This window comes from Ovis canadensis, chromosome 6 (assembly GCF_042477335.2).
Source record: "Ovis canadensis isolate MfBH-ARS-UI-01 breed Bighorn chromosome 6, ARS-UI_OviCan_v2, whole genome shotgun sequence".
Taxonomy (NCBI): domain Eukaryota; kingdom Metazoa; phylum Chordata; class Mammalia; order Artiodactyla; family Bovidae; genus Ovis; species Ovis canadensis.
The window spans coordinates 107,153,884-107,178,515 of NC_091250.1; the positions used below are offsets into that span (position 1 = coordinate 107,153,884).

Genomic DNA, 24,632 nt, shown 5'->3' on the forward strand with positions numbered 1-24,632 from the left:
GAAGTCAACCAAAGAACATTCTTATCACCAAAGATCATGAGAAGTCACCACACCACACCTACACAGACATTGTCACAAAAACTACCACATCTCCCATGTTACCTGTCTCCTGCCAAACCTGTATGCAAGTCAAAAAGCTGGACATGGAACAACAGACTGGTTCAAAATTGGGAAAGGAGTACAACAATGCTGTATATTGTCACCCTGCTTATTTCACTTCTGTGCAGAGTACAGCTTTCAAAATGCTGGGCTGGATGAAGCACAAGCTGGAATCAAGATTGCCAGGAGATATATGAACAACTTCGACTAAGGTCCGTCTAGTCAAGGCTATGGTTTTTCCAGTAGTCATGTATGGATGTGAGAGTTGGACTGTGAAGAAAGCTGAGTGCCAAAGAATTGATGCTTTTGAACTGTGGTGTTGGAGAAGACTCTTGAGAGTCCCTTGGACTGTAAGGAGTTCCAACCAGTCCATTCTGAAGGAGATCAGCCCTGGGATTTCTTTGGAAGGAATGATGCTAAAGCTGAAACTCCAGTACTTTGGCCACCTCATGCCAAGAGTTGACTCACTGGAAAAGACTCTAATGCTGGGAGGGATTGGGGGGCAGGAGGAGAAGGGGACGACAGAGGATGAGATGGCTGAATGGCATCACTGACTTGATGAACGTGAACCTGAGTGAACTCCGGGAGTTGGTGATGGACAGGGAGGCCTGCGGCGTGCTGCTATTCATGGGGTCACAAAGAGTCAGACACAACTGAGTGACTGAACTGAACTGAACTCAGATAAGGAGATGATACCACTTTAATGGCAGAAAGTGAAGAGGAATTAAAGAGCTTTTTTATTTTTATTTTTTTTTAATTTATTTTTTTAAAGAGCTTTTTGATGAGGGTAAAGAGAAGAGTAGAAAAGCTGGCTTAAAATTCAACATTCAGAAAACTAAGATCATGGCATTCGATCTCAGGACTTCCTGGCAAATAGAAGGGAAAATGGAGAAGGAAATGGCAACCCATTCCAGTATTCTTGCCTGGAGAATCCCAGGGACAGGGAAGCCTGGTGGGTTGCCCTCTATGGGGTTGCAGTCGGACACGACAGAAGCGACTTAGCAGCAGCAGAAGCAGCAGCAGCAGAAGGGGAAAAAGTGGAATAACAGATTTTATTTTCTTAAGCTCCAAAATCACTGCTGACAGTGACTGCAGCCATGAAATTCAAAGATGCTTCCTCCTTAGAAGGAAAGCTATGACAAACCTAGACAACATATTAAAAAACAGAGGCATCACTTTGCTGATGAAGGTCCATATAGTCTAAGCTATGGTCTTTCCACTAGTCATGTATGGATATTAGAGTTGGACCATAAAGAAGGCTGAGCGCCCAAGAATTGCTTTCTAACTGTGGTGTTGGAGAAGATTCTTGAGTGTCCCTTGGACTATAAGCAGATCACACCAGTCAATCCTAAAGGAACTCAGTCCTGAATATTCATTGGAAGGACTGATGCTGAAGCTCAAGCTGCATCCAATACTTTGGCCACCTGATGCAAAGAGCCCTCTCACTGGAAAAGACCTTGATGCTGGGTTAGAGTGAAGGCAAAAGGAGAAGAGGGCGGCAGAGGATGAGATGGTTAGATGGCATCACTGACTCAACGGACATGAATGTGAGCAAACTCTGGGACATAGTGGAGGACAGAGGAGCCTGGAGTGCTACAATCCATGGGGTCGCAAAGAGTTGGACACCACCACCAACTCCTGTGATACTTCTCAGGGCCCATTTACCTTTCCAAAAACTCATCTGTTTTCCAATATAGGCCCTTTCTCCCTCTCCCTTCTCTTAAGAAGTCTCTTGTTTTCCTGAAATGCCCTTCTCCCCTTCCCTTTCCTCCATTAAGATGGTATATAATCCCCAAATCCCAACTTCCCCCAGAGTCACAGTCTCTGTGAACTCCTATACACACATTAATAAAAACAAATAGTTGAATTTAGTTTTTTTCCTTAACTGTCCTTTGTCAGTTGAATTCAAAGGTACCCCAACAACTGAACCTAAGAATATAGAGCAATTCTTTCTCCTTGACAACCTGATAACCCAATATTTCACTGCAAATACTCAACTGTAAATCTCTAATAGGCCCTGCTATAAGTATAAGCATTATTTACGTTTATATCAGCAGACGTATGGGCTTCTCTGGTGGCTCAGATGGTAACGAATCCACCTGCGATGCGGGAGACCTGGGTTGGGAAGATCCCCTGGGGAGGGGCATGGCAACCCACTCCAGTATTCGTGCTTGGAGAATCCCATGAACGGAGGAACCTAGCGGGCTACAGTCCATAGGGTTGTAAAGAGTTGGATACAACTGAGTGACTAAGCACAGCACAGCAGAAGCATATTTGGAAGCTACAAGCAAGGTGATTACTGCCCTGGACATCCCTGCCCACCAGGCCCATGCTGGAGTTTGGAAATGAGATTGGCATGAGAAACAGCAGAGATGTGTCAATGGCCCAGGAGAGACTTCTAAATGCTTCCGTGAGGTAAATCTGGACCTAACCGGACTGAAGATGTAAACAGGAGTCAGTGAGAAGGGCAGCTGGTCAACATTGAAAGGATAAAAGAAAGGCACCCGGGGCCCAGTCTGGGGGCAATTCCTGCAGCCCAGGGCTAGCGCCACTCCACCGCTATGGTGCTGCCTCCATAGCACAGAGAGCAGTCTCCTAACTGCCTCTGCTGAAGCACTGTCCTTAAAATCACTCACAAGCTTCTGTTCCAATGGGGCAGGCACTTAACAAGTAAATGCTTACAGAAGGAAGGAAGGAAGAAGGCTCCCATAAGCAAGCTTCTGAGTGTAATCTGGCTTCCTTGTAACTTCCTGTGGGAAGAAAAAGTGCTGACAAGTAGTCTCTTCCTCCCGACAGTTACTACATCTTCTTACACATTAACAAATGAACAGACTTCAGGCTGGTGCAAGGTTCAGTTAGCAGAAGCCAGTTTCTCTGGGTTTCAAGCAATTTATGGGCCAGTCGTGAGGACTAGACACTCAGAGATCTGACACAGAATGAGGGAGCAGTCCCTAGTCCACAAAACTCCACCTATCCATCCTCCCATCCGGGACACTTATCAATTATGCAACTTCCACTGGTAGCCTCTCCCCCGGCCATCCTTTCACTCAACAGCTACTTACTGTCTACAAGAGTCTTCCCTGGTAGCTCAGTTGGTTAACAATCTGCCTGAAATGCAGGAGACCCTGGTTCGAGGGTCGGGAAGATCCGCTGGAGAAGGGATAGGCTACCCACCCCAGTATTCTTGGGCTTCCCTTGTGGCTCCGCTGGTAAAGAATCTACCCGCAGTGCAGGAGACCTGGGTTTGATCCCTGGCTTGGGAAGATCCCCTGGAGAAGAGAATGGCTACTCACTCCAGTATTCTGGCCTGGAGAGTTCCATGGGCTCACAAAGAGTCGGACACGACTGAGCAACTTTCACACACGAGTCAAACACTAACCTGGATGAAGGCCTGTGAAGGTTCTTGGCCTTCTGTAGACCGAGGTCTGCTGAACTATACAACACGGAAGTTTAACACAGCCGGATAAAATCTGTGAGACAGGCAGATTCTGGGGGGTGGGGCACTGAAACGGAAAGAGAATAGGCAACTTTGTGGATGGGAAGTGGCCTAGGTAGAGGGTAAGCAGGGGCAAATTCCTGAAAGGAAGGACAGTTAGGAACTGAAAGTTATTTACTGAAGCTGGAGTTTAGGAAGCTGGGGCAATGAGAGGGCAAATTTGAAGCCTCAAGGACTTTTATAAATCAAACATTTTAAATTTAATCTGAAGGCAGTGGGGAAGTACTGACTTATGTTAGCCAAGAGAGAAACCAGAAGTGCTTTCCTTCTTAAAACTATCACACAGGCTCCAATAAGAACAAAGGAAGGAGCAGGAGAAAGACGGCAAGGTGTGCCTTTAATATCTTAGGCAGCTGGCCTAATATCTTACGTTGCATTCATAATGCCTTCCCCACTTTCACTATTCATTTGACTCATAAAATGTTTTCAAGGTCATTTCATTTTTTTTTTATTATGAGGTGTCTTAGAAGATCTATTTTAACCTAAATATAATTGCATTTTATGACAATGTCTCTTGTCTATCACAGAGGGAAATGCTTCTCTTGATAAATATACTTTGGTTCTTAGGCTAAATGCTCTCTGTAATTTTTCTAAGAATTTTTATTTTTTATTTATTTATTTTTAATCTCTAGCCCTGCTCTGAGATTTCCTAAACTCAGTGCCCAATTTAGGGAGGATATGCCCAGAAGGGATAATCCCCACGGAGGGGAGGGTACATTTAACTGCCTGAGGTCCCCACCTGTAGTTCCTCAAAGATGCAAATTGCCTGACGGAGGAAACAGAACACCCACACCAGCCTGAGCTGCACCTTCAGGCTACCTAGGAGGTAAAAGCCCACCAAGAGAAAATAAGATCTGTTTTATTCTCAAAAGCAAAAGCACAGGGGCAGAGCCTGAAGGAGGCTCTAGTTTACCATTTCAATGGAAGTCAAGATTATGGACTAGAACCAAATTAAGTCACTTTTGTAATTTCTTATAGATTTTTCTAGGCTTGTTTCCAGTCAGTTCCCCAGCAGGGATTAGCTGTAAAGCTTATTTAGAAAACAAAAGGCTTGTGCTGAGAGGACTGCCTGAGCACTTCCCACCCACACTGGGCCTGGGGAGAGGGGTCTCCCAAGAAAGAGTGAAAGTGGGGGCAGCCTGGCCGGGAAAGAAGGCGGCGGGGTGGTGTTGGGGGCGGCGGTATGTGGAGCAGGTCCCTAAGGACACTGGAAATGTTTTTCTACAGTCACCTATGACAGTTCACATCTGAGCACTGGCAGTGTCCTTTAGAGCTGGAAGAGGGTGAATAAGGACCTGTAATATAGCAGAGAACTATATTCAACAACTTGTAATAATCTATAATGAAAAGAATCTGAAAAAGAATATATATATACATATAACTGAATCATTTTGCTGTACATCTGAAACACAACATTGTAGATTAACTATACTTCAATAATAATAACAACATAAAGGGCTTCTCTGGTGACTCAAAGGTTAAAGAATATGCCTGCCAATGTAAGAGACACAGGTTCAATTCCTAGTCCAGGAAGATTTCACATGCCTTCAGTTCAGTTCAGTTGTTCAGTCATGTCCAACTCTTTGGGACCCCATGGACTGCAGGATGCCAGGCTTCCCTGGCCATCACCAACTCCCAGAGCTTGCTCAAACTCATATCCATTAAGTTGGTGATGCCATCCAACCATCTCACCCTCTGTCGTGCCCTTCTCCTTCTGCCTTTAAGCCTTCCCAGCATCAGGGTCTTTTCCAATGAGTCAGTTCTCCTCATCAGGTGGCCAAAGAACTGAAGTTTCAGCTTTAGCATCACTCCTTCCGATAAATATTCAGGACTGATCTCCTTTAGGATTGACTGGTTTGGTCTCCTTGCAGTCCAAGGGACTCTCAAGAGTCTCCTCCAACACCACAGTTCAAAAGCAACAATTCTTAGGTGCTCAGCTTTCTTTATAGTTCAACTCTCACATCCATACACGACTACTGGAAAAACCATAGCTTTGACTAGACAGACCTTCATTGGCAAAGTAATGCCTCTGCTTTTTAGGTAGGTCATAGCTTTTCTTCCAAGGAGCAGGCATCTTTTAATTTCATGGCTGCAGTCACCATCTGCAGTGATTCTGGAGCCCCCCCAAATAGTCTCTCACTGTTTCCATTGTTTCCCTATCTATTTGCCATGAAGTGATGGGACCAGATGCCATGATCTTAGTTCTCTAAGATTATGCCTTGGAGCAACTAAATCCCCGAGCCACAACTACTGAGCCCACGTGCTGCAACTACTGAAGCCCAGGTATCCTAGGGCCATGCTCTGCACCAAGGGAAGCCACTGTAATAAGAAGCCAGTGCACGGCAACTATGAGCTGCCCCCGCTTGCCACAACTAGAGAAAGCCCACACAGCAGCAAAGATCCAGCACAGACAAAACTAAATAAATAAAATTATTAAAAAGAAATAAGTGTTGGTAGAGAGTAAACAAGCTGTGGGAAAGGGCTATGAAGGAGGAATGAGTGTAAGGGCTTCTCAGTACCTAGACCATTGGATATCAGAAAGCCTTACTAACCAGTGGATTATTGTAAGAACAGCTATAACTTATTGAGCACAGGAAGAGTGCTTAGCATAATGAGTGCTTGCTATATGCCGGGTCCTGTTTAAGATTCTTCACATATGCACGCATACATATTGATATATAACATAATACACACATCTTACTCATTTAATGCTCAAGTAGTCATATCAGGTTGGCTCTATTATTCTATTTTATAGTTGAGGAAATAGTCTCAGAGAGGGTATATACGTAGCAAGATATCATACACAGGTGAGTCCTTTGGAAACTCTACTAAGATTCTACTAACTCTTAGACTTCAGCTAGTGTAATACACCTGAATATTGAGGCAGTATTGAATATTCTTGCATAGTGTCATAGACTCAGTAGCCCCAGTGGATTTGAATCCCAAGCTGTGTTTCTTTCTGGCTGTGTGACTTTGGCCAAAAAAACACAAAGTGGCATGATAACAGTAGGTACGCTACTAACCATCTAAGAGTAGTTATGAGGATTGTTTTAGCTAATACCTGCAAAGTCCTTAGAACAATGCCTGGAACACAGTACATGTACAATAAAAGTTAGCCACTACTAAGGGTCCACGTTAGATCACAAATAGCAAATCAGAGTGCAAAGGACTATCCTGATAGCAGTGAGAACTGAAAGCTAACAACCTTAATAACAAAAGGGAAATGTAAAAGCATAAATAACCAACTATAAACATAGAAACGTGTTTGATGGGAGAAGAGCATAATAAAAAAATATGTGGGCATGACACATGGTCCTTCAGTCCTGCATATTCATAACCAGGTGAGGGAGAAGGAATGAACTTGAGATAATATCTATAAAATTTCAAATAATAATCAAATTGATGAATGAGGATACCATTCACCTTTCTTCTATTGGTTAGCTTTATTAAAATCCTGAAGAAAAAGTAAAAGTGTCAGTTACTCAGTCATTTCCAACTCTGCAACCCCATGGACTGTAGCCCACCAGGCTTCTCTGTCCATGGAATTCTTCAGGCAAGAATACTGGAGTGGGTTGCCATTCCTTTCTCCAGGGAACTTCCATACCCAGGGATCAAACTCAGCTCTTCTGCATTGCAGATAGATTCTTTACCTACCATCTGAGCCACCTATTGGATAGCTTTATCAGAATCCTAGGATTTAACATATCAATACAGAAAAACGTTGATTGACCATAGTCTTGCCAAATGTAAATTTTATAATATTAAACTAAATTTGTATCATTCAAATTTTATGACATTTATTCAGAGCAGAATTGGATTTAATAAAAGTAGAATCTATTATTCAATTTTAAAGATTGAATCTTGAGAATGAAGATGTAAACATAATCCCATCCCAATGGAATGAATTAGCTAATTTGATTTTCTTAGTTGTTATTCTTAATATCTGCTTTTGGGCCAATTTATATAGATATTTATTTCATAGGAAATTCAAATGCATATGCAACAAACAGACCCTCTATGATAGACTATGTGGGGTGGGAATTTACAAAATCAGTTAGGACAGTGCTGAGTGCTGGAGTGGCTACTCCCTGCTGGGGACAGGTGTTGTCTGAAAGGAAGCAGCCTCAATGTCAAACCAGGCACTGTGAGGGTGGTTCTAAGGAAGACTGGCAGGCCTCTCTCTTGCCATGTCTCTGACTCTGATAAGGGACCTTGCATTTTGTTCTGCCAGACCCCAAGCACCAAGTCTGGTAAATGATTCTTCAGTGCTGGGAGTAAACGGGCTCAATCTGCATCAATAGTTCAAGAGCTGGAAGACAGGATCAATACACTCTCCTCATAAACCAGATTATAAAGATTGGCATCACTCTCATTCTGGGTGTTTATTTTCCTGTGGTTAGCTCCTAGCAGATAGAACTCAGCTTGAGTCAGGCTCAGCTGTAGATCTGATTCATAGCCAGCGACGGGTCCACAGCCACGGAGGGGAAACGGTGCCTCCTAGAGGCCACCATGTTGGTGGCAGAAGTAATTTGTGAGAGACCTACAGAGGCACTCTTGCCTGGAAAATCCCATGGGCGGAGGAACCTGGTAGGCTGCAGTCCATGCGAAGAGTTGGACACGACTGAGCGACTTCACTTTCACTTTTCACTTTCATGCATTGGAGAAGGAAATGGCAACCCACTCCAGTGTTCTTGCCTGGAGAATCCCAGGGACGGCGGAGCCTGGTGGGCTGCCATCTATGGGGTCGCACAGAGTCGGACATGACTGAAGCGACTTAGCAGCAGCAGCAAAGAGGTACACTGTGGGGACACAATGATGACATTATGGTCCTGCTGACCTCACCGCACTGGGATCTTCTTCAAGTATAAAATCTGAAAGTTTGTGGCTAATTTTTACTTCAAAAGTGTACTTTTTCCCCCTACAAAATCATCTATCAGAAACATTGCCAACCTGTTAATCATGATTCCTTTCAATTCCATCAACTCACCTTCAACTGCAACTTGGTGCTAAAGTCAGAATATTTGTGTCCCCCTAACAGATAGGGCCTTTGAGAAGTGATGAGATCATAGTACCCTCAAACTGGAGGCCTAAGAAACCTCCCTTGTCAGGTCTGCCTTGGGAGGACACAGCAAAGAGACCAACGTTTATGAACCAGGAAGTGGATCCTCACCAGACATGAAATCTGCTAGTGCCTTGGTCTTGGGCTCCAGTCTTCAGAACTGGGAGAAATAAATTTCTCCAGTCTACGGTATTCTATTACAGTGGCTCAAATGGAGTAAGACCCTTGGGTAATAACAAAACAGGTCTAATGATGCTTGGCTTCAATTTTATTAGAGGACATAAGATAAAGTTGGCTACTTCAGTGTAACGTGGGAAGAAAGCTTACTGAACATACCACCACATACCAGGTACTAAGCACTAAACTATTACTGAACACTAACGATAATTTATAACTTATTTAAAAGCCAAAGTGTAGGCTGTTTGGACTATTTCTTAAGTTGGCAGATGACTCAATATGAGAAACCAAGAGAGCATAAGTTCTGGCAAGATCACAGCTTTGTTTCAGACTGGAAACTGGGAAACACTGTTACAGGGTGGACCTCTCTGTAACCCACTGGTGAGAGTTCCCCTTCTCACAATGTATCTACTTCTCCAAAGAGCGAAAGCTTACTTAGGGGAAGTAGCCTGGTTAAGCTATGGCAGTGGTCAGGAGCAGTCAGTGACACGCCCCCAGGGAGAGATGTGGAAAACCAGGAAAGGGCGCAACCTCTCCTTTCTGAAAAATCTCAGCTCAAATCCCAGCAGTTGAGGTCTGTGACCTCTGCAAGTTACTTAACCTCTCTCCTTCAACAGTTAGTTTCCTTTTGCATAAAGGAGATGAAAAGAGGTTGAGACCTTTAGGAGACAATATATATAAATGGCTTAGCACAAGAACTTGCTGGTAGTAACTACTAGTACTACTGGAGTGGGTAGCCTATCCCTTCTCCAGGGGATCTTCCTGACCCAGGAATCGAACTGGGGTCTCCTGCATTGCAGGCAGATTCTTTACCAAATGAGCTATCAGGGAAGCCCAGTAACTGCTGTTGTTAGGAACTAATACCAACTCCCACTACACTCAGGTAAAACCTAACAGCCTAAAGGGTCTTCACAACAGGATGCAGCAAATCGTCTGTCTTCCCACCCCCTGCCCCCTCCCACTACACTGTAGGCCAAGATAAAAGAGAACGTAGGCAATGATAATGAGGGGGTTGAGTTGTGAGGTTACACTGAATATGGGCTGGGGTCCAGGCAATGGCCAAAGCCGCTTGCAAGCTTGGCAGCCGATAGGCAGTGAGTCTGCAGAGAAAGCAGGAGAATGGAACAGACTCACTGAAAAATCACAGACGAGACTATGAGACTACAAAGCCTGACACGGATAGAAACACATACATTTCCACCACACACACACTACCTGCCTGTCACTCTTCAGTTCTCATGAGGCCAGCCTGGACTTTCTAAAGATTTCTTTGAAGATTCCCCTCTATCCTTAACAAGAGACCCTTCTTGAGCTGAGTTCCTTTGCAAGATTCAGGATGGACTCCAGACTCTCAGGGAACTTCTTCACAACCTTAAGTGATACAGTCTCAATATAACAGGAATAGAAGTACCATCATGGCTGAGGAGGAAAGTGAACCAGAGAGAGGATGGAGGACTTGGAGACAGAGATGTACGTATGAACCTCAGTATCTACGTGTTTTAAATCTTGTAATTTTCAGAGACCCAGAGGTCTCTGACAGTTAATGAACTGTCGTTTAAAAATGTTGAGGCAAAAAGGAACGCATTTGAGTCAGTTCTAATGAGGTGGATGAACCTAGAGTCTATTATACAGAGTGAAGTAAGTCAGAAAGAGAAAGATAAATATTGTATACTAACGCATATATATGGAATCTAGAAAGATGGTACCAATTAATCTATTTGCAGGGCAGCAATGGAGAAACAGACATAGAGAACAGATTTATGGACATGGGGGAGAGGGGAGGAGAGGGTGAGATATATGGAGACAGTAACATGGAAACTTACCTCACCAGATGTAAAATAGATAGCCAGTGGGAAATTGCTGTATGACTCAGGGAACTCAAACAGGAGCTCTGTATCAACCTAGAAGGGTGAGATGGGGAGGGAGGTCCAAGAGGGAGGGCACATACGTATACCTATGGCTGATTCATGCTGATGTTTGACAGAAAATGACAATATTCTGTAAAGCAATTATCCTTCAATTAAAAAATAAATAAATTTTTAAAAAATGTTGAGGAAGAGGCAAGCTACTGAATGAGGACTTCCATTTTACCCCAGTGGGACTGTTACTGATTCTTACACCTTTTCAGAAAAGGTATTCATTCACTCTTTTATTCATATCTTAAGCATTTCATGAGAGAGATTACACATTTTAGGAGTATTTGACAATGTGAGGATTTAAGAAGGTCTCAAGTATATACCTCAGAAATGTCCTGGTCCTAAGACACTCTTTAATTGGCTAGGGAGGGAAGGAGGAAGGGGGAGCTATCTAAACCTGGGAAGACTTCCGCATCTTTCCCCAAGACAAACTCTTATATGTTAAGAATGAAATTTATTCCTGGAATTCTACCATTGTTCTCTACCACCGTTCTCTTTTTATCCCCGTGTTGTCCTTTTTTCCTCTGTCTTGCCCTTCTGAAATTGCCCCTTGATACAGGACCCTCCTCCTGCTTACTCTGAAACCCACTTAGGTCTCCCCTTCTCAGATAGTACCTAATGGTCCTCTCTTCAATTAAAATGTTCATTCTTACAAAGCATGGCTTTCATTTAGCTCCTGAGGTATACGACAGAATTAATTCATACTAACCTACGAAGGGCAGTTAAGCGTGATGATGACATACTTTTTCCACCGATATTTGCATTTTAAAAGAAGATGTTTGTGGATCCAAAAGGCTAAGTCCTTCATGGCGTACTTTTATGCATTATAAACTGTTGGGAAGATATTTTTTCATCCAAGGGCCTTTCCTGGACCTTTTAAATCACACTGTCTACCCTCACCAGAACATGTTTCACAAAGATGAACATTTTTATCTGTTTTAATCATTGCTGAATCTCCGATGCCTACAGCAGGACATGGCATACTCATTGCTCAATTAATGTTTGTGGAATGAATGCCAGGATTTAAATCTCAGTCAGTCTGACTTCAAACTGTAATGTTCTTTCTACTGTATGAAGCTCTCTTTCTTATAATTAATCTCTTCACCTGCATGCTAAGGTGCTTCAGATGTGTCTGACTTGTTGTGACCCCATGGACCCCACTAGGCTCTTCTGTCCATGGGATTCTCCAGGCAAGAATACTGGAGTGGGCTGCCATTTCCTTCTTCAGTCTCTTCACCTACCTTACAGTAAAAGAGAAAAGAAGTAAAGAAAGAATGGAAGAGAGGGAGGAAAAGAGAGGGTACCAAGATGGATAAAATGAAATAGGCTCAAGGATCAGCTGCAAATTGCGACCCCTGGGGTCTCTCCTCCAAAGCAAACTAACTTTTGTCTGGAGCTCCTGATGTTTCCTTCTGAAAATGTTTCTACTTAATATCTTTTCTAATCTTGCTATTATTTGTGATTATTTGGGGGGGGGGGAAATGCATGTTTGTTTAAAGAAAAATGTATCCAGTAGAAATTATGGAGCAGTTGAAAGAAAAACACATGACCCATATCCTTCCACCAAAATACAAACACTCTGAATTCATATACTACATTTCTTTCTAGGTTTCTTCCTATGCATACATTTAAAATATTTACTCAATTTTATTTGCTTATTTTATCTTTTTTTTTTTGGCCATGTCATACAGCTTGCAGGATCAGCTTACTGCTGCTGCTGCTAAGTCACTTCAGTTGTGTCCGACTCTGTGCGACCCCAGAGACGGCAGCCCACGAGGCTCCTCCATCCCTGAGATTCTCCAGGCAAGAACACTGGAGTGGGTTGCCATTTCCTTCTCCAATGCATGAAAGTGAAAAGTGAAAGTGAAGTCACTCAGTCGTGTCCGACTCTTAGCGACCCCATGGATTGCAGCCTACCAGGCTCCTCCGTCCATGGGATTTTCCAGGCAAGAGTACTGGAGTGGGGTGCCATTGCCTTCTCCGGCAGGATCAGCTTGCTGGATCTTAATTCCCTGAGCAGGGATCGAACCTGTGCCCCATGAAGTGGAAGTGTAGAATGCCAACCACTGGGCCACAAGGGAATTCCCCATATATTTTAAACTTAGCTGTTAATTTCCCTGGTAGCTCAGATGGTAAAGAATCGGCCTGTAACGAGGGAGACCCAAGTTTGATCCCTGGGTTGGGAAGATCCCCTGGAGAAGGAAATGGCAACACACTCCAGTATTCTTGCCTGGAGTATTCCATGGACAGAGGAGCCTGGTGGGCTACAGTCCAAGCAGTCACAAAAAGTTGGACACAACTGAGCGACTAACACTCTCAGTTTTCATATACAATTTTGTGTATCCTGATTTATCATTTTTCTACCATCATATTTTATTTCTGTCATGTACTGATATTACTCTCCTCCATGATATTCAGTGTAAAATTCTAAGTTAAATGAACTGAGGTTTTCTGCTGCCAGTTGGTATTAAAATTTCATGTTCTTTCATACTGATTCTGTGACAAGGGAATTTTAAAATTCCAATTCTTATTGTTGGCAGGAGACAAAAGAATTTTACAATTCTCTCTTTCTGTTAAATATTTTAAAAACTACAAAGAATCAATAAAACATGTGGTTGTATTTATTTATAATGCTGAGTAAACACACTTATTCTCTAACCATTTTTCCCTCCCAAGTTTTTCCAGATTATGATTCCTGGAAGAATAAATAGCCATTGCCCCAAAAGAGAACAATTGCCTGGGACTACACAAAAAGGAACATGCCCAAATATAAAGAAATTAAGTCAGGTTTTTATTTATTTAACATACACATAATGTTATCTTCATCTAGTGAATAGAACCATTCCATAAGAATTGTATAGATTAATGTAGAGTTTTATATATTAAAATACTATAGAGGTAGTTTTAGTCATATAGCTGAGAAGATTTAAGAGACTGCTGCTGCTGCTAAGTCACTTCAGTTGTGTCCGATTCTGTGCGACCCCATAGACAGCAGCCCACCAGGCTCCCCTGTCCCTGGGATTCTCCAGGCAAGAACACTGGAGTGGGTTGCCATTTCCTTCTCCAATGCATGAAAGTGAAAAGTGAAAGTGAAGTCGCTCAGTCATGTCTGACTCTGAGCGACCCCATGGACTGCAGCCTACCAAGCTCCTCCATCCATGGGATTAAAGAGACTACAGAATGTTTAAAACCAGCAAAAGGAAACTATAGTGTAGGAACCAGACTAGGGTTTGTAGACCTGTTCTGTTATTTACTAGCTATGTGACCACAAGTGATCAAAAAAACAAACAAATTTCTGTTCCCATAGGTTGCGGAGGAATATTTTAAAGTATCAACCATGTTATAGGTTCCTCGGTAGATGTTTTACAAAGACCATTTAATTTAATCCTTATGACTCTGTGCTTCTAATGCAGGGGGCTCTGGTTTGATCTCTGGCCAGGGAACTAAGAACTAAGATTCCACATACCCCTCGGTGCTGCCAAAATTTAAAAACAAAAAAGAAAAGTTAATTCTTATAAATTATGCTATTGGGTTGGCAAATTATAGTAAGCTTTTATTCTCCCCTCTTTACTAAGAGAACCCCAATTTTCCTGGGGAAACAAATATGCTTATACCAAAAAATACATATATATAATAATGCATTTCCCAGGCTCTCTTGGGATCCAATTAAGCTTGGATGCGGTTCTTAAGGTGGAGAATCCCAGAGACGGGGGAGCCTGGTGGGCTGCCGTCTGTGGGGTCACACAGAGTTGGACACGACTGAAGTGACTTAGCAGCAGCAGCAGCAGTTCTTAAGGGGCTTCCCTGGTGGCGCTAGTGGTAAAGCGCCATCTACCAATTCAGGAGAAGCAAGACATATGTTTGATCCCTGGCTTGGGAAGATCCCCTGGAGAAGGGCACTGCAACCCACTCCAGTATTCTTGTCTGGGAAATCCTATGGACAGAGAGGCCTAGTGGGCTACAGTCCACAGTGTTGCAAAGAGTCAGACATGACTGAACCAACTTCGCATGCACAAGGACGCAGTTCTTAGCAAAATAGTTAGAGGCTGAAAGATGGAGCTTCCAGGAAAGGCTTTATGCAAACAGCAGACTGTGTGTGCTCAGTCGTGTCCAACTCATTTCCTCCTCCAGGGGATCTTCCCAACCCAGAGATCAAACCCATATCTCCTGCATCTCCTGCATTGGCAGGAGGATTCTTTACCATTAGTGCCACCTGAGAAGCCCCTAAACAACAGATTGGCAACTACTATTGATTCAGGTAACAATTATCAACAGATCCTAAAAAAGAAGGGTGAAAGTTTGAGGAGAAACAGGATATCTAGCAATATTAAAGCACATTCCTCAAATGATATACATTAATATCAAAGGGAAAAAATCATTAAATGTACAGTAGAGAGGCAGACAATACCTTAAACAAAGGATCAAAATTAGTATTACTAATAGTGGGGCAAGTATATGTTATGTATCTCTTGAGATGATGCACTGTGAGAAGAAGAGCATATCTGGGATATTCCTAGCAAAGATGCCAAAGATGTACCATTCGAACTTAATCAGGATGATCCAACAAACTCCAGTTGAGCAGCGTGCTGCAAAGCAACTGATCTAACCTGTACTCTTCCAAATATCAAATCACAAAAGACAAAGACAGAGAACCATTCCAGATTAAAGGTGACTATAGACAGATAACATCTAAATGCAATGTGTGATCCTGGTTTGGATATCGGGCCAGAAAGGAAAATAATTGGGACTCCTGGCAAAATTTGAATAAGGTCTGTAGATTAGATAACTGCATTGATATCAGTGTTAATTTCCTGGATTTGATCACTGCACTGTGTTATTTAAGAAAACTTTTTTTTAGGAATTGGGAATTAGGTACTAAAATAAAGGGACATCATGCTTAAAAATTCTTTCCCAGATGGTTTAGGGGAAAATGCATAATTTAGATAGAAAAAAATGATAAAGTAATCATGATAAAAATGTTAGCATTCAAGGAATCTGGGTGAAAATATTTAGGAATTCTTTGTATAATTTTTGCAACCTTTTCCCAATTCTAAAATTAATTCAGAATAAAAATTACATGAGTAAAAAAGTAGAGGATGGACAGATAACTTGTCCGTAGATAACTTTTGATCTTGACCTTTCTCCTCCTTTCTTCCCAGATAAGGATACAACCACAACCAGCTTTTAACAAAAAAGACAACGCTTCGAGCCAAGCATGGCTTAGCAGAAAGGTACCATCTTAGATCCCAGACAATTTGTTTTAAGGCATTCTTTGTTTTTCTTTTGCAATGCAGTAGGTAATCAAAACCAAGACAGCAAAGTTAAGTCTAATTTGCCCAAGACTACACCATTCCAAAGAGGTAGGACCCATTTCTGTTTAGGTTTGCAAACAAAACATTCCTTTCTACTTTATACCATGCTGAAGCCCAGGCTTCACTCTCTGTGAAAATACAAATAAGAATTTCAGCACTCCAGAAGGAACACAGAGTGGGAAAGAAGCTCTAGCAGGGCCTGGCAGAGAGGACAGACACTCAAATGTTTGCTGAATCAGTAGCTCAGGAAACCAAGCACATCTGTTTTCAGTATTCTGCTATACTGAGCTATTTTTAAGTACTGAAGAAAAAAAAAAAAAACACTGTATTTATGTGGGTGTAATACTCTAGCTGCAGATATTAGTCAGCAGTTTCATTCAGTTTCTTGGATCTCTTTCTCTACTCTCTCCCCTTTCTCTTCTGTGACTGTTCTCTCCTTCATAGAAGCCCCACTAACCCCCTCTAAGCCCCTACCTTATCAATCAGCTCTTGCAATTCCATCTCCCACCCCAACTCACCCTCAAAAAGGGAGGGGCTGAGTATGAATTAGAGGAGAAAAGTTCTACAAATAAAGGGGCTCATTCTGCCAGGGAGGTCAGGAGTTAACACACAAGGACCATCTTTCCTAAATTTGGCAAGGAAAAATAAAAAAAAAAAGGAGCCCGAGTCTCTGGCCAGAGCCGAGTAGCTACCTACAGACCAAGATTCCAAAAGCCCCAAACAGAAAAGTGAAAGGTACAGAAAGATGCTGAATTCAGGCCTAACCAGCCCATCAGGTATGCAAGATACAGCAGAACATAGAACCACTCATTCTGTTAAAATGAAATGGGTTAAATTGGTAGTTTCATTGATATGTTTTCAATGGTTATGAATTTTGTTTTTAAAAAAACAAAGATCTTGGTATTTACTATACCATAAAAGAAGTACCCAAATACAAGTATAGTCATTTTGCTTCCCAGGTGCCAGTAGTATAAAGAACCCACCTGCCAATACAGGAGATATAAGAGACTGCAGCTTGATCCTTGAGTTGAGAAGATCCCCCATGGAGGAGGGCAACCCGCTCCAGTATTCTTGCCTGGAGAATCCCACGGACAGAGGAGCCTGGTGGGCTATAGTCCATGAGGTCACAGAGTTGGACACAGCTGAAGCTACCTAGTATGCACACACAGAAACTTGAACCACAGCAGCACCTGCACAAGAAGACTGGTTGCTATTTAGGACTCATCATGCATACACCTGGGAGAGAGGGAGCAGTTTAAGGACTTGGGTCTGGGTCATTTTGGGTCTCACCAACTATGGCCCTGCCCTGGAAAGGCCATGTGTGTATTGGGGTATTAGAGGTAGGGAGAGGGTTCGTGCATGCATGCAAAGTTGACTCTTTTCGACGCTATGAACCGTAGCCCACCAGGCCCCTCTACCCATGGGATTCTCCAAGAAGAATACTGGAGTGGGTTGCCATGCCCTCCTCCAGCAGATCTTCCCAACCCAGGGATTGAACCCACATCTCTTGCATCTCCTGCATTGGCAGGTGGGTTCTTTACCACTAGTGCCTCCTGGAAAGCCCAAGGAGAAGATAGTGGGAGAATAAGCTGGAGCTCTTCTATTTCTTTATATTACCCATGACTAGTGTGGTATTTGAGATCCTGGGCAAGACAGCATCAGGAACAGTCGAACCAGAGAGAAGGCTTCTGTCCTCGGCCTCTCTGTGCTCATAATCTTCTATCTTCTATTCCTATGTGCATAGACTCTTGAGCTGCTGGCAGACAATTACATCCACAGCCAACTCCCTCTTCTTTCCTCAAACTGTATGCCAGTTCTGGACCCTCCATCTAATATCTGCAACTTATTGAGCTTCCCCCAATTATTCATGTAGTATGTTGGTTGCTTACAGTCAACATCATTAAAGAACTGGAACTGGGGAGAGAGGAGACCTTGGAGATCTGGGCTGGCTTTGAAATGCTCTGGTCCAAATCAGTTACCACCCTGCTGGCCCCGGAGGCCCAATCTACTTTGACAGAGTCCCCTGCCCTTGTACTCATCTGACCATAGACTCAGGCAGATGAGACAGTCAGCTGCAACTGCCTGGTCATGGATTGCTAATGAACATGGCAATGACTTCACGAGAAGTTCCCTTAAACTTCCAGGAAGTCTTAGCATCACCCAGTAATTCGCACTTCAAAAGACTCAGTTTAGCTGTGGAATGGGGCAGTAAAATCTTCAACCCTATCCTGGCTATTCAGGACTTGCCTGTTTAGCTAACTGCAGGGAGTTGGGGAACACAGTGGGTGTGGAGAGATGACAGTCAAATTCTCTACAGGAGATAAGAGTGCCTGGGCCTCGAGCTGATAAATTTATCCCTCAATAAACACTCTTATAGGACTTCCCCGGTGATCCAGCGGTTAAGAATCCCCCTGCCAAGGCAAGGGACATGGGTTTGATCCCTGGTCCAGGAAGATCCCACATGCTGTGGAGCAGCTAGGCCTGCGTGACACAACTACCCAGCTCACATACTTAGAGCCCGAGGGCCACAACTACTGAGCCTGCGTTCTAGAACCTGTGCTCCAAAATAAGAGAAGCCACCGCAATGAGAAGCCCACACACCACAACTAAAGTAGCTCTCCACTTGCAGCAATGACAACACAGCACAGCCAAAAATACATTAATTAACTTAAAAATTTCAGTCTTACAAAAAGTCCTTTGGAACTGAAAATGGGATTTCCTAATTTAAGTGTTTTATTAAATAAGCACTTCTCATATCTTCCGAAGAATGGAAACACCTGGACTGTACTCTTGTAAAAAGTGGGTATAGCTATAGCTTTGCTTGCAGATATAAATACAAAGCAATGTGAAATTACTTTTATTAAGTAATGCAACATGATCTTTTGAACATTTTGTAGAGCAACAGTACTTATGCTAGCTAGTGCTAGTGGCACTGCAGAAAAAAAAAAAAAAACTGGCAAGCAGTCAAGTCCATCAGGGATGTAGCAAGCATCTATTGTTTTTCCTATCCTGATAAATTTTCTGCTGGCACAGTAGTCCAGCTTCCCTTTGAAGAAAGTCCCTACTTCTCTGTTCTTATGCTATATGCCCATTGCTTATTTTAGAGATGGGCATGTAAACCAAGGCTAGTTAGAGCATCTCACACACTGGACTACAGGAACTCGCCCAATACAAAGGTACATGCCCCAGTGAGGTCCAGTGAGTAATAAGAGGACTTTTGCTGGGATTCGAAGGAGAGAGGTAAGGAGTCTTCCTCTATAAACTCGGTTCTTGGAGGTTACAGGACTGCAGGAACTGACAGCAAACTTGCCCTTGCACGGAGTCAGAGAAGGAAACCAACAGAAAGAGCAGAGTCCAGATAAAATAATTAAAGTCCAGATCCTCGAGAGATTATCTGGATGTTCCCCAGAGCAAGCCATGTCTGAAGTAACGGACTTTTCTGTAACATGAGCCAACAGTTTGAAGTGAGTACTGTTATAGGGTAATATCTTTAAATGTTCAGCTGTTAAGAAATTGATGATATGCACCAAAGATACCTAGGTCTCCACTCTGACCTTTATTGAGTATTTACTCTGTTTCATGCACTAAAGTACTAAGCACATTAAAGCTATTATGTAATAAAATTCTAACAACAACCACATGAGGAGGATATTATTATCCTTCTCAAAACAGGTAGAGCAGGAATTTGCATCCTGGACTCTAGAGCATGTGAAACTACTTGACTATTCAGGTCCTTGCCTTGGTCATGTTTCACATCTCTTAAGAGAGGTGGCTATCCAACATTTTAGCCTCTTTTCTTCCAAATAACACAGGAAGTATAAACAAATGAAATCCATCAAATGGAGCAGGATGGGGCCCGAGAACCCTCTGTCTTGCACCCCCTCTCTTCCAAGGAATTCCTAGGGCTTCAAAAAGTATTTTAAAAGCATTCCACAGAACACAATAAGAAAGGATAAAGAATACTTCTTGTATGGAACAATTTCCAAGAATTATTAAGCAGGAAAATGTAAGGTGCAGAACAGTTTATACAATGTGCTACATTGATTTGTGTTATTAAAAGAGAGTACATATACATATATGTGTATCTGGAAGGATAAACAAGAATTGTCTATATTTGCCTGGGTGGCCAAGGAATTGTAGGGAAACTTTTTGCTAAGTACACTTTTGTCACTTATATTTTAACCATGTGAATGTATTATCTGTCTTAAAGAAGGAGGAGGAGACCACCATGATGACAATAATTGCATTAGTGTAATGAATTTCAAGCCAAAGTGAGCTTGCCACTGGGAGGTTGAAATGGTTCTCCCAATGGGCTGCTATCTGATCCTCAAAATTTAACTCCTTTCTTCGACATTTATCTTTACATATGACTAAGTGTTAATTACTAAATTGATTGCTGAAAGCAAACAAAATATTCAGAAACTAAATTTAGTTAATCAAATTTTTGGAGGAAAATTTTCTCAGACTCTGCTGAGGAAGTGTGGATGCCATGCAACATAGCACTGCAGAATTTCTGCTTCCATGCACACAAGCTGAACTGGGAATTTCCTCATTTGAGGAGTTCATTCATCCCTTAAAGAGCTACTAAGTGCTGACCATGTGTCATATACTGTGCTTAAGCACTGAAGACAGAACCTGAAAGTGTTAGTCGCTCAGTCGTGTCTTGACTCTTCGTGACCCCATGGATGTACCCTGCCAGGTTCCTCTGTCCCTGGAATTCTCCAGGCAAGAATACTGGAGTGGGTTGCCATTCCCTTCTCCAGGGGATCTTCTCAACCCCGGGGTCAAACCCGGGTCTCTTACATTGCAGGCAGATTCCTTACCATCTGAGCCACCAGGGAGACCTACTGAAGGAAGAGCAATTTACAAAAGGGAGCATTTAAAATCCCTACCTTTATGGGTTTACATTCAGGTGACAGTGGAGAAATATACTATAAACATAATAAAGATGTAAAATAAATACTATATTCCATTAATCCTATGATGAACATTTCTTCCCATTTTATGAAACCTAAAATTGGCATGCATTTTTTGATAGGTGGCATCTTACAGTCAAAGCTATGGGTTTTTTTCCAATAGTCAGGTATGGATGTGAGAGTTGGTCCATAAAGAAGGTTGAGCACCAAAGAGCTGATGCTTTTGAACTGTGGTGCTGGAGAAGATTCTTGAGAGTCCCTTGGACTGCAAGGAGATCAAACCAGTCAATCCTAAAGGAAATCAACCCTGAATAATCATTGGAAGGACTGTAGCTGAAGCTGAAGCTCCTGATGTGAAGAGCTGACTCACTGGAAAAGACCCTGATGCTGGGAAAGATTGAACGCAAAGTAGGAGGAGGTGGGATGAGATGGTTAGATAGCATCACTGACTCTATAGACATGAATTTGGGCAAACTCTGGGAGACAGTGGAGGACAGAGGAGCTTGGCATGCCATAGACCATGAGGTCAAAAAGAATTGGACATGACTTAGCAAATGAATAACAATAACAGTCTTTTTTTTTCTTTCTCTGAGGTACACTTGATGGCATCTTAGATCTGATGAAATATGGAAAAATTATATATATATATATATATATATATGGAAGAATAAAGTAAGACTGATAAGGACTACAGAGGACCACGAGCAGAGCAGAGGAAGAAGGAGTATGGGGAGATGGCAACTTACAGTCAGGAGAGACCCAAGTAACATTTACGTGTACGTCCATGCACAGTTGTGTCTGACTCTATGTAACCCCATAGACTTAGTCTGCCAGCCTCCTCTGCCCATGGAATTCTCCAGGCAAGAATAACGGAGGGGTTGCCATTCCCTTCTCCAGGGGATCTTCCCTACCCAGGGATCGAACCCAGGTCTCCTGCATTACGGGTAGATTCTTTACCATCTGAGCCACCAGGGAAGCCCAAGTAACATCTGAGCAAACTTAAATAAGGTGAAGGGAGTGAGGCATTTCTCTATGTAGGTAGAGGAGCAGGCATCCAAAACACAGCAAAGACAAGCACAAAGGCCATGAGGGGAAATCAAGTTTCAGAAACCTAAGGAAGCCAGTGTTGCTGGAGTGGAGGGAATAAAGCAGGAAGTGAGTGAGGTCAGGGAGACAACAGAGAGGCCAGATTACACAGGGACTTATAGACCACCTCTCTACTTAGTGCAGGATCATTGTCTTGAGTCTAGAGAGGTCAGACAGGGTAGTACATAAGAGCACAGGCTTTGGAGTCAGATTACCAATTTACGTTCCAGCTCTGCCACTTTCTACCTATATGACATCAGGCAAGTTACTCTCTGTCCCTGTTTTGTCACGGGAAAAATGAGGCTAATAAGATTATTCAGTTCATAAGGTTGTTGGGAGAATTAAGCAATTTATTTCTTGTAAAGTCCTTTGAATAGTCTGGCAAAGAAACAGCACAAGTGTATTTGATACTGTTATTATTGGTTGGTTCTGAATGTCAATTACTGCTTCATCATTATCAATTTATTTTGCTGTGTGTTGTTTGGGTAATGAATAAAACTTAATGCAAAATTTTATCAACAATATTTTTGAACCCTGACTTTTCCAGTAACTAGTCTTTAAAAACCTGTATGTGACTGATACATTTTAGACACAAATTATCACCTCCACTCATCCTCCAAAGCAGGTATGGACAAAACTCCACTGTATTACCACCACCCTCAACCAATCTTGTGCAATGATATTTCATTGTTATTGTTGAGTTTGCTATAGAAAATAAAAAAGGATGAGGAAAGTGGGCCACTGAAGAGAGCCACTGAGCTAGGGGATTGGAAGCAAGCAAATCTAAAAATGAATTTCAAATCAATGAGTTTTGTTAGTTGTTCTGTTCTCAGAAAAATCACTTTTATTTACCCAAGTTAACATTTTGAAAACTGAAAGTCACTCAGTCGTGTCTGACTCTTTGCAACACCACAGACTATACAGTCCATGGAATTCTCCATGCCAGAGCACTGGAGTGGGTAGTCTTTCCCTTCTCCAGGGGATCTTTCCAATCCAGGGATCAAACCCAGGTCTCCTGCATTGCAGGCAGATTCTTTACCAGTTGAGCCATGAATTATATGTATTTTAATGATTCACATTCTTCCATTGAATATTTAGATTTATAAAAGTGAGAAGTATAACGGCATAAGTCGGGCAGTCATAATTTTTTCATGTTTTCTTTTCCTTTATTTAAGAAATGGTTCTTGAGCGTCTGCTATACTCACGGAAATTTAAAACAAAGCAGGGCATTTTGGAAAGGTTGGTGCCTTAAAATGATTCTGCTAAAATGTGAAGGCGCTGCTTTTTATTACCAAATAATACATGTAATAAACATCCATGAGCCCCACTCCATCTCAGAGCTTTACCCCTAGAGCTGAGGAGAGGCTCAGGAAGGGGTGACACTTAAGGACTAGATGAAGTTCTTTGCAGATATTACTTGGTAATAAAAATGCTGAGCATTTATTGGTTACTTTTTTTAGGCTGCAAGGAAATGCCCTGGTGGAAAATATCTAAAGCAAACTGTCAAGTGTCCAGTTTTAAAACAGAGGACAATGCTTAGTGTACAATATTTTTGGCAGTATGATCCCCACTGTTCTCCAACTCACAGAAGCTTAAAACCTTGGCACTAGCAAAGGAAACTGCACCATAGCCTTTGTGATATGTGTTATCTGCAAACCCACCTTACAGATGAAAAAAAGGACCTTCCTCCTCATCATTATATTCATATACCCTTTAATGCTTTCTTCATGTATCTATCAATATCACCTTTTATGTGACAATGCTAAGCCACAAAGATATAAAAATGAATAACACATTCTGCCATTAACAGTCTGGTTCAATAGGCATTTATTGAGAGCTTCCCACATATCAACAACTGCAAAGGAATAGCATATACACATGTATCTAGATTTCAGGGAGAGCTTTCTGAAGATACCAAAGTTAAATTTTAAGGAACTAGCAGGAGTTTCCTTGATGAAGTGGAGGGAGGGGAAGGACTTATCCAGGCCTATATCCAAAGTATGTGTGGGAGGCAGGAGCTGAAAAAACAGGCAAGAGCCAGAACATAACAGGCCTATACATCAAGCTAAGGAGTTTGGATTTTATTTTGGGGTGAATGGGCGACAACCGGAGGATTTTCAGACGAGGACTAACATGGACAGATGTTTTGTCATTGTCAGGCTCACCCAAGAGTGGACTTGGGTGACTGGAAGAAACCCAAGGCTTAAATGCTGACAAACTAGTTAGGAAGCTATTGCCCGTAATCTTGGTGAAGAATGATGGGAACATAAACCATGTCAGAGGCAGAGAGCATGGAGAGCAGAGACCTATTTGAAAAATAGTCTATAAATAGGCATGACAGGATTTGACTATTGGACATGCCGGGGTGAAATCCAGAGTTTCAGATTCCTCCCAGCCTCCTCCTTCCAGCTTAGGCAATTATTTGGCTAGTGGTACTGATGAGTGCAGCAGGGCACATGAACGAAGCATACTGATTTTTTTTTTTTAAAGGAAGGTTGGGGAGTCTGAGACCTGTGGGGCATCCAAGGGGAGTGGTGTATGAATCAGTTATAACTAGACTCTGCGCTTTCA

The 24,632-nt window shown here is 42.4% G+C and overlaps 1 protein-coding gene across 4 annotated transcripts in view; it reads right to left on the reverse strand.

Annotated features, from left to right (window-relative positions):
* Window positions 1-24,632, reverse strand: part of G3BP2 (G3BP stress granule assembly factor 2) — an 88,585-nt gene that overhangs the window by 62,856 nt on the left and 1,097 nt on the right. The gene's annotated exons all lie outside the window — the stretch shown is intronic.